Below are 8,323 nucleotides of genomic sequence, written 5' to 3'. Positions count from 1 at the left end.
AGCACTGTACTAGGAATCTGGAGACAAGCATCTGAGCATTTAGTTCCAACTCTGCCACTAAAGTAACAGTCAGACTATGGATGACAACTTGAGGTATCACACTTTCCATTTCCTGGAAAATGAAGAGATTAGGCTCTACAACCACTGAAATTATTTCCAACTCCACAATTCTATGATTCAATAAGTCAACAATCAAAAATTGTATTCCAAAGTACCTATGTTGAGAAACTGTTTTTCCCAGACACCCTGAAATCAGAAACTATCAGGGAAATTGGACATCTTAAAATATTGGTACATAAAATGGCCCAAATTTCTTGGTACGTCTATGACAAGCTGTTTAATCAAGATCGTAACTCAGAAACAGCGTATAAACAGCGAAACCCACCATATTGATTTGAGTCACCCTCAGGAAAAACGTATGTCCTCTCCCATTTTAACATTCCAAAACAAATTCACCATACTAATGAGTCCAACTTGTCAAGTTCAGGTCTGTCTAGCCAAAAGTCATTCATGTATATGGTAAGATTTACTTGATATTTTAACAAAGATAAAAAGATGAATGGCTTTTTGTATTTTTGCCTGTTTCATCTATAAAGCTCTTACATTACAATTTAATAGCTTCAGCCTGCTACAAAAATTTAAAGAGCCTTTTGAAACTTGTAATATGCCATGTCCAACAGGATCTAGTAAAAAAATCAGTAGTTCACAATCCAAAAAAGCTTATTTAGATTCATTACCAACAATACTTACACTTCAAAGGCACCAATAACCAACATGTCGTTTGTTCCTCTTGCAGAATTTCATAGGTTGTTAAATTCTGGTATCATCCAAAAGCATAATTAGGATGTTATCATTAAAATCAGAAATATTAAAACTAATGATTAAACTATCAAACTAAATGATTAACTAAATATTAAAACTAATGGCAACTAATGATTTGTTGTCTTTCCCTATGGCTTATCTTTTCTAGAATATCATATAAATGAAATCCTACCGTATTTGGCCTTTTGACCCTTCACCCTCTCAGTCAAATCAAAATTTGAAAATTCTTGTTCTATGAGCTTTCCAAATCTAAATTCTTACAATTCTAAATGAGTATGGAGACAAAACACACACTACATACTACTTCTAAAAACCTCCTCATCCGATTTTAATTTTAGCACCAACTGCCAAGAAAAACCTTTCCACTGAAACCAAAATTCTGTACACATCATCTCAATCCTCAATTGATCAGTCATCAGTCTATGTTAACAGAAGGTGAGTTATTATTAGGAACTTACATAATTTTCACCAAAGATTGTTTAAAGCTCCTTTCATTAAATGCAGTTTACAACCATTCACAGGCATCAAATTTGCCTTGCAAATATAGAGTCAATTATCAGAAACCATTAATGGGATTAGGCTTTTCTATAAAAGTGTCCCAAAGAAGTAGGAATGTTTATTTGTTTAAAGAACGCAATGAGGAGCCCAATAGCCTGAGTGGAGTCAGGCAGAGGAGCGCTGACCACGGGCGTCTTCTGAAGGAAAGTGTTCACCCGAGGATGTCGCGACCTGGCCTAGACGGGGTCCTGGGGGAGCGCGAACTCAAGGGCACACACAGAGGGCAGGCGACTCCCTGCCGCCCCCAGCACCTCCGCTGGGTGGGGCCCCGCCAAGGCAGAGAGACCGGCTGGCCAGGTGGCGTTCCTCTGCTCCTCCAAGGGACAGACGTTGGGCTCCCCCGCCTCAGGCAGCCCACCAGCAACCCCGTCCCCCGACTCCATCCACCGCCCCCGACACCGCGCTCCCGCCATCTGGGGTGGAGATCTCCACACCGAGTCTGCCGCCCACCACCTACCTTGGCACCGCCTCCTGCCCAGCACTCCTCCACACTGCAGAAAGGAGAGCTCCCCAGCACTGAAAATCCTGGAGGAAGGATCCAGAAACCGCCAATCCCCCCACACAAACGTCTGAGGCAGCCACTTCCACACCAGGGACCCCGCCTCCAGTGCACGCACCCCCACACTCTCCAGCTCACCGGCCCCTCTGCCGCTCAGAGCGCTGGTCCTGCGCATGCGCGGGCCTCGGAGGATACAATGGGAACTGTTGGGGGGGCGCTGGGAGGGGGGTGGGGATCGAAGTGTCCCTCAGAGGGAGAGCGGGATCAGGCTGGCGCTCTGCAGCCCTTGACTCTGCTCTCCCTGGATGATCGTCAGCTCCTAGAGAAGATCTGCCTTCCCTTGAGGCGGCTCCTCCTGTCCTGAGAAGCTCGTCACATGATCTAACATTTGTTTAAAAAAGAATGATGACATCCTTAACACTGGATGTCTCGTGTCCCCAGAATTCTTTGCTCCCCCAGAAGAGTACACAGCGAGCAGCTGGAACCGAGTTCTGACCCAGGAAGGAAGGACACTGAGAGCACAGCTGTCTCCTCTCTGCCTGTTCCTTCCCCTGATCTGTGGCCCTGATGGGGCAACAGCGTTGGGGACTCATGCAGGTGACAAGGCTCAAGTGTTTGCCCATGGTATTACATTTCTTATGGTTTAGTGGTTAAAACGGGAGGCTAGCTGTCAGTTTTTCAGATGATTTCATTTGCAGAAATGTCTTTGGACAAAGAAGTTTGTTTTCTTAATTTCTGATATTTGTAATCAATAACAATAATTAAAATACTTATTTCTTAATCTCATTGGCATGCTAAAACAAACAACTCACTTGGTTTTCACCAAATCGGCCACATTTTCATTAAAACTTTGGAAGTATTGCTGTTTGAGGTGAAGAAAGCATTTGGGAAGATTAATTACCCTTAGATAATATCTTCCCAAATAAATGTACAAACACAGAGTTATGAGCTGTTTTGAAGGGCCTGGGAAATCCAGTTTGAGTTCTACAATGGATCATCTGAAGTAAGGTTAAATTAGTAATTTTCTGAGGAGTTTGCAAGTAAATATTCATGTCACCTTCATCAAATAGGTCTGGTGATTTAAATGAAGGTTGAGCTTAATGATAAAAGTTTTCAAGAGACTGAGAAATATTAAGTAAGTGTGCTTAAAACAAAAAGGTGCAAATTAAAGTAAAGCCTGCCATTATCCTCTTTAAAACAGAGTCACAGTAGCACTATTGTCAAGGTATGACAGGAATAGAAATGCTTTATAAAGTCAATTCTTCACTTCTAAAGAACCTAACGTGACATTCTAGAAGTCTCTATAGTCTTTCACTCATCTAGATTTAAATTGCTCAATTTATATTTTAAAGACTAATGAATCTGAGGGCAAAATATTCAAGGTCAGTGTTTAATTGTTTTTCATTGTTGCAAAGTACATGGGTATAAAGTGTGGCTGAAATCCATGGTCTTGGAGAAGAAAAATATATAGAACTTATTTATCACTCTCACAGCATGTCCTGACTTAATTCTACAAATGTCCCAAGAATAAAGCCTCAGTGAATTCCATTCTGTTCTTAGATATCACATCTTTCATTCATAATGAATGTTCTCAAATTAGGCTCTAGCTAATAATTATGTTCCTGATGCAAATAGGCAATAATAGAGAATCCATGCTTGATTAACTCGGGATCAAGAGGACTACTTAGAACCAAAACTTGTTTTTTGCTTTGTTTTTCTTGATTGATTTCTTTCTTTCTCGTCAGCGGAGTCAGCAGATAAATGACACACAAAGCTGAGAGACTGGAGAGCAGGGTCTTGAAGAATGTGGGATTTCCTAATCTTCCAGATCTTTTTTATCTTTAAAATTCTATGATTTTTGCTATTTATATAGGAGTTCATTTTTTTTTCGTTATTTCTAATAGTGATCATAAGAGGGAGACTAACAAAACTTAGCACCTGTGAAGCATTTTTCATTGTAAAAATTTACGTTTTTCTGACAACTGTTAATATTATAAAAAGCCACTAAGAGCTGATAATATGCTCAGAGGATTTTTAGGGTAGTGAGACTGTTCTGTACATAATGGTGGCTACATGTCACTATATGTGAGTCAAAACCCATGAAACTGTACAACACCAAGAGTGACCCTTAAACTAGGGACTGTAGTTCATTACGTTTCAATATTGTTCATTCATTATAACAAACGTATCATACTAATAAAAGGTATTAATAATAGGGGAGATGGGGCTTGGGAGAGAGGGGAGAGGAAGTGCGGTGAGTGTATGGAGCTCTATGTACTCTCTGTTCAATTATCTGTAAATCTCAAACTCTACTTTTAAGAATAAAGTTTTTTTGAAAGGCACCGAAGCGTAAGCTAACACGTAGGGCATCTATTTTGTGCAGAAGGGCAAGGAAGAAGAAGTTGACATGATTTAAAAGGTTCACCTTGTGATAGTTTGAATTGTCGTGTGTTTCTGAAGCCTTAGACAAGGGCAGGACATAGAATTTGAGACATGGATGGAATAAAGGAGAAGGAAGACATCAGCGTGATCAGACCTGATCAATTAATATTTAGGACAAATTACTAAATTGGATGGATTTGTTTTTATTTTCTTTGCTTTTTAGAAACCTTACACCTTTCTATGAAAGCCACACGTGCACAGTGTCAACAGGTATGTTTCTTACCGAGCGGCACCTGCTTCTCTCCCTCTGCATCTTCTATTCCTTTCCCCTCCTCTCACCACCTCTGACTGATGGTCGCTGTTTCTATCTCCCTTCCTTACTCTCCCTCTCTCCTATTTTTTTTTTTTTTTCCTTTATCTTTGTGTTTCTTTCTCCTGTAACACATCAGACTAACCATAACCTTCCTGGTCATTGTTTAGTTCCACTGAAGGAACTCAGTGGTTTCCATCAAGAACTGATAGATCAGTGTTCTGGGAAATTTTTCTCTATTTCAGCTACTTCTCCACCCTCAATCTGAAGCAGGAAAATTTCTTGAAGGTTGAACCAATTTTTTGTATTTTTTTCTTTTTTGAATCCAAATTTCAGAGCTCCTGGTCATATTGGAAAAATTGCTGAAGAAGGCTGCCTGGAGTTGAGCCGATACATCTTCCTATGGCCATAAAAAAGAATCCTTATTTTGGCCATGGGGCCTCAGGAGAAGCCCTCGTGAGAGAGGAATCCACGCTAACCCTATGTTGTACCTAGGACTGGCTTCTCCTAAGACAGTGGTTCTCGAACTCCAGTGTGCATTAGAACTGTGTGGAGGTCCCCTACAACACAGAATGCTGAGCCCATCCCAGAGTTTGTGATCCAGTAGGATGGGGGGACCCGAAAATATACGTCTCTGACCGTTTCCCAGGTGCTGCTGCTGACCAGCCACACATTGAGAACCACCGGCTTAGAAACCCTAGGTTTCAAAGGATGCTTTGCTAGAGCAGACAGCCAAAACTATCAAAATCTTAATCAAGATTCACCAACAACTTCAATGTGTTGGCATCTGGATCTAGAGGCTCCTGAATTTTCAGAGACTAAAGCAAAGATTACTCTGAGTTCAAGGTTTATGACTCTCCTAAGTGTTGCCCAATTACTTTGCTTGTTTCCCTCGACCCCTACCTGGCTAGGAAAGAATATTACAAACAAAGCCAGCTTTGATTATTTAATCTTCAGTCAATTAAGACATTTTTGAGGAAGATTTTTTTGACAGAATAGCCAACTTTCTTTTATCTACACTATTGGAAACGAATTATTAGTGATAACAATGGTTATTTACTGAGGACCTAATATGTCTCAAGCCCTTTACAGACTTATTGCTCTGCTTCTCAGAACCCTACGGCATCCCAGGTGTGTTTACTGTTTCTCTACCACTCCTCTAATGAACCCCCCAGACCACACTCATATTTGACTTCACCATGCCTTCTCTCATTTAATTTAGCAATAGAGTAAAATTACAGAAGAAACTTGAAGGGGTCTTGAGCCCCAGCAGGAGAAGGTCTAAAATCTATCCAGGACAAATGGCTTAATGTTGGTTTCTGAGAAGTTTCCAGGGACAAAAACTCCACAACCTCCAGAAATCAGTTCTGATATCGCTAATCAATGATATACATTAATTAATTGGTTTTTTATTGATTGGTTGATTGTCTGCTATATTACTTTGCCATATAATAAAATTTTTCTTTGTGTTATTTAAACAATTTTCACTTTATATCCACTTTTTAAATTTAGCCTTCTCTGGACTTCCTCATACATTGAAGATGGTAATTGTCACCTATTAGCGTTTTCCTCTTCTGTTTAGATCACCTCAGTTTCTTTACTGTATTAAAAATATTTAATAAGGCCGGCCCCATGGCTTAGCGGTTAAGTGCGTGTGCTCCGCTGCTGGTGGCCCAGGTTCGGATCCCGGGCACGCACCGACGCACAGCTTCTCCAGCCATGCTGAGGCCTCGTCCCACATACAGCAACTAGAAAGATGTGCAGCTATGACATACAACTATCTACTGGGGATTTGGGGGAAAAAAATAAATAAAATTATAAAATATATATATATATATTTATAAGTGTTGTGCTTTTTTTCTCCAGTTCTTCTCTAGGTTTAATTTATTGGGTAGTATAGTGGAAAGATGACTTCAGAGGTCCTGTGTGGTAAAGAATCATCTTTGTACTGTATTCAATGTGAATAAAATCTATATTAGTTTTGTGTTCAGTCTAATATGGAATCTGAACCTTTCCTTCCATCCTCCCTCTATTGTCTGGAATAGTTAATAATCCCAGACCTAGAGTTTTGCTTGTGGAAAGTGTTTGTTGTTCTTGTTGGTCAGTTGGTTTGACCATCTAACAATTCAATTTATTTAGTAGATATGTGAGTTTTCCTATTTTATGTTTTTTTGTGTGTGTCAGCTTCAGTATATGGATTTTTTATAAAGTGAATTTTGACCTTTGCTGTCTAATTCATAGTGCTAAGTATTTCACAAAATGATGTATCTCGTTAAGATCTAAGCACTCTGTAGAGAATACTTTTTATTTGATTTCTGATACTGGTCATTTGTGTTTCATTTCTTTTTCTTTTCCTTAATCAGTTTTGTTAGTGGTTTATTAACATTATTAATATTTTAAAAATAACTTTTAGCCTGATTTATTTCTTTAGTATTTTTCTATTTCATTGATTCTTATCTTTATTATTGTTTCCTATCTGTATTTTTTTCTGTGTTATTCTCTTTTAATTCTTGAGACAGAAGCTGAGATTGTGGATTTCCTGTCCTTCTTCCATACTCATACATTCATTTAAGGCTACATACAGATGTAGCTGGTATCTCTTGTCTTCCCTAGTGTATTTCTAAATTCTGTGCTGCAAGCCATGTCTGCCCCATAGCGTCTCCAGCCCATGATATGCAACCATGCCAGCCTTTGTGTGTCTCCATCCCTCTACCTGAAGCTCATATCTTGTGTCGAGTGTCACCATCTCATATGACTGCAGTCCATGTCTGCCCTTTTGTTTTGTCAAGATTTTCTCTCCCCTCAGTCCATACCACCTCTCAAAAGTCTCCATTCCTTGTTCCTGTAGCCCTTGCCAACCCATTTGAGTCTCCATCCCCTCTCTCTAAAACCCATGTCAGACAACTCATGTCGTTCTCTCAATTACCTGTAGCGCATATATTTTCCTCGAGTGTCTCTATCTCCTGTGCCCACATTTTATACCAGACCTCACATGTCTCTCTCACTCCATGTGTCTGCATCCCTTTCCATCCCTGAGCGTGTCTGTCCGCTGTGCTTCAGCCCATGCCAGCTCGTGTTTGTCTACATTCTCTGTGCCTCCAGCCTATCTAGACAACCAGTGTTTTCATTTACTCTTCCTCTAGCCCCTCTCTGAACTTGTGTGTTTTCTTACCCTGTGCCTGTAGCCCATGTGTGCCTCAAGTGTCTTCACTCAGTGTCCCACGCTTGGGTGTCATTCACTTGTTAAAGGACATATTGGTTCCTTCTAGGTTTTGGCCGCTGTGAATAAAGCTGCTTTTTAGATGTTCTTAGGGGTCTGTGTGTGGATGTATATTTTCACAGTAGTTGGAGAAATACATTGCTGCACAATTGGTGCACCATATAGTGACACTATATTTAGCTTCATAAGAATTAGCAAGATGTCTTCTTAAGAGGTTGTACTGTGTGTATTCCCGTCAGCAGTGAATGAGATTTCCTATTGTCCTACATCCTCACCAGTAATTGGTATTGTCAGTTTTTGGTTTTTAGCTATTCTACTAGAAGAGTAGAGTATCTCATTGGTGTTTCAGTTTGCTTTTTCTTAATGCACAATGGATTTTATTTTCCAATAATTTCTTGTTGTTGAGCAATTTATATTTGCTTATTTCCCATGTATATATATTTTTGGTAACTTGTCTATTCATATTTTGGTCTATTTATTTTAATTAGGGGAGTTTGTTTTCTTGTTGCAGTATTTGATTGGTTCTTTGAAT

At 39.8% G+C, this 8,323-nt stretch overlaps 1 long non-coding RNA gene across 1 annotated transcript; it reads left to right on the top strand.

Moving 5' to 3' along the window:
* The first annotated feature begins 3,620 nt into the window (after positions 1–3,620).
* On the top strand, positions 3,621–4,946 carry LOC131409845 (uncharacterized). Its single transcript, XR_009221044.1, has 3 exons — positions 3,621–3,673; positions 4,485–4,531; positions 4,908–4,946. It is a non-coding gene; the product is annotated as an uncharacterized LOC131409845 (long non-coding RNA).
* The last annotated feature ends 3,377 nt before the right edge of the window (positions 4,947–8,323 follow it).

Source organism: Diceros bicornis, chromosome 8 (assembly GCF_020826845.1).
Source record: "Diceros bicornis minor isolate mBicDic1 chromosome 8, mDicBic1.mat.cur, whole genome shotgun sequence".
Lineage (NCBI taxonomy): Eukaryota > Metazoa > Chordata > Mammalia > Perissodactyla > Rhinocerotidae > Diceros > Diceros bicornis.
Note: the sequence above shows the minus strand (reverse complement) of the source record. Positions and strands in the feature narration are given on the sequence as shown.